Source organism: Propithecus coquereli, unplaced genomic scaffold, assembly GCF_000956105.1.
Source record: "Propithecus coquereli isolate 6110/MARCELLA unplaced genomic scaffold, Pcoq_1.0 Scaffold332, whole genome shotgun sequence".
Taxonomy (NCBI): Eukaryota; Metazoa; Chordata; class Mammalia; order Primates; family Indriidae; genus Propithecus; species Propithecus coquereli.
The window spans coordinates 1,262,558-1,265,108 of NW_012148975.1; the positions used below are offsets into that span (position 1 = coordinate 1,262,558).

General features: G+C 36.5%; 1 protein-coding gene across 3 annotated transcripts in view; it reads left to right on the plus strand.

Annotated features, from left to right (window-relative positions):
* The window catches only part of FSTL5 (follistatin-like 5), a 920,996-nt gene that overhangs the window by 761,369 nt on the left and 157,076 nt on the right, over positions 1-2,551 (plus strand). The window lies entirely within an intron of this gene.

Consider the following 2,551-nt stretch of genomic DNA (forward strand, 5'->3'; position numbering starts at 1 on the left):
GACTCACCCAGAGCAACTTCCAGTCCTGCAAGCTTCATTCATGCCCTATACAGGAGTACCATATTTCACCTTTTTTTTTTAAGGCTAATCAAGTGAAGCAGTGGGAGTGGAGAATGAAGAAAGGAATCTGTAACTGGTTGTGAACACTTAGTTGTAAACACCACTTCACTCAGACTAGCCCATTTTTTTACCTCTTATTTGTATTTTTACTGCATCTTTTTGTATGTTTAGATATGTTTAAATACACAAATACTTACCACTGTGTTACTTTTTCCTTACATGATTTTGTAAAGTAACGTGCTGTGCAGATTTTTAGCTAGGAACAATGGGCTATACCGTCTAGCCTAGGTGTGTAATAGGCTATACCATTGAGGCTTGTGTAAGTTTGATTGTAAGTTTGATGTTTGCTCAATGATGAAATCACCTAACAGCACATTTCTCAGAAGGTATCCCTGATATTAAGCTAATGAATGACCGTACATTATATGTGTATATATATTGTATAAATATATACACACATATATAAGTATACACATAATATCTCTGGAAGAGCCTGTGAGAAACTGTTTGCTTTTTTTAGTCGCTTCCAAGAAAAGAGAGGAGAACTAGAAAACTGGCAGATAGTAATGGCAGAAAGACTTCTCACAGTATATTTTTTTTGTATCTTCCCCCCCCTGTTTTTCATGTCTTTTGAATTTTGTATCTTTTGAATGTATTGTCTATTCAAAAGTAATAATAAAATTAAAAGTGAACATTTAGAAACTAAAACATGAACGGAAAAAGGGGGAGAAGTAGGGGATGAAGAAAGAGATAAAAAACAATGAGGAAAAGTGGAGAAAAAGAAAAAAAAAGAAAGAGGAAGGAGAATGGGAAGTGAAGGGGAAATCAGAAGGAAAGGAAGAAGAGAAAAGGACAATGACGGATAAAATAAGGGAAAAACGAGTCTGAGGAGGGGAAAGAAGGGAACATATCTAATTTAGAAACATCGGCACAGATGTTTAAGAATGGGTTAACAATGTATAAATCTTGAGAGGCTAATGCAGACCAGAAAATGAAGTACATTTTATGTTAAATAGTTTGGATATTACTCTGAATAAAAAGAGGGATGCAATAAGGGATTTTAATTATATTTGTTGTGTCATCATACTTTCCACGTACAAATAAGTGTGGCAGGAGCGTGGAGAATGGATTTGTGCGGGCTGTAGAGAGGAAGGGAAAGTTCCTAGATTTTTTGCTAACAGAGGCTAGAAATAGTGAAGGCCTAAAATGAAGGTAGAAAAAGGAAAAATTTGGGAAAAAATGAGAATAAATATGTTGTGGTAAACAATTAGATTGTGGGCTGGTTGAGGGTTGCTTGTGAGTTAGAGGGAAAAGTCATGGAGGACTCCACTTTTCTAATTTGGCTAGTAAACTTGTAGGAAGCATCTCATTTTTGACTAGAACATGATATTACCTTGAGAGAGGATCTATAATAGTTTTGGTGCTAGCAGCCACTACTAGCAGTGTGGAGAAAGACAAACACTCCTGCCTAGATAGGACACACTTCAGCAGTGACCTGTGTCACTTGCAGTCTGAGGGACCCATAACAGTGAGGCTGCAGAGACTGTGGAGGGACCAGGAACAAAGAACATTTTGAGGGTTGCAGTAGTGTAGCTAGTTTTCCTTGAGCTACTCAAGGTGGACTTCTCTTCATTACTGAAATAAATCATGTTTTATTAAAAAATGGGCTAATAAATAATATTTAATTAAACTTTTTAATTTGGAAATAAATATTTTCTTATGCAGTTTTAAGAAACAATGCAGAAAAATCCTTTAACCCTTTCCCCATTTTTTCCCGTCGGCAACTTCCTACAAAACTGTGGTACAACATTAGACCAGCATAATGACATTGATGGGGTCAAGACACAGGGCAGTTCCATCCCCTCAGCGATCCCTCATGTGGCCCTTTGAGAGCCATATTGACTTCTCTCCTGCTCCCACTTCCTCATTGACTCCTGATAACCACTGATCTGTTCTCCATTTCTGTATTTATTATTTTAAGAATATCATATGAATGGAATCATAGAGTGTATGTGCATTTTCCACTCAGTACAATTATCTGAAGGTTCAGCTGCGTTGTTACATATATCAATAATTCATACCTTTTTACTGCTGAAGAGTATTCCACGGTATGTACGTACCAGAGTTTGTTTAACCACCCAACTGTTGAAAGACATCAGGGCTGATTCTGGTTGTTGTCTATTGCAAACAAAGCTGCAAAAAACCTTCATGCACAGGCTTCTGTGTGATGTAAATTTTTCACTTCTCTGGAATAAATGCTCAGGAGTTTCATTGCTAAGTGATATGATAGTTGCAAGTTTTGTTGTTTTTTTTAGAAACTGACAGAATACTTGCACCATTTTATATTGCCACTAGCAATGTATGAGGAATTCATCCCTACTAGCATTTGGCACTGTCACTATTTTTATTTTAGCCATTCTGAGAGGTATGTAGTGATATCTTTTTTTTTTTATTTCAGCATATTATGGGGGTACAGATGTTTAGGTTACGT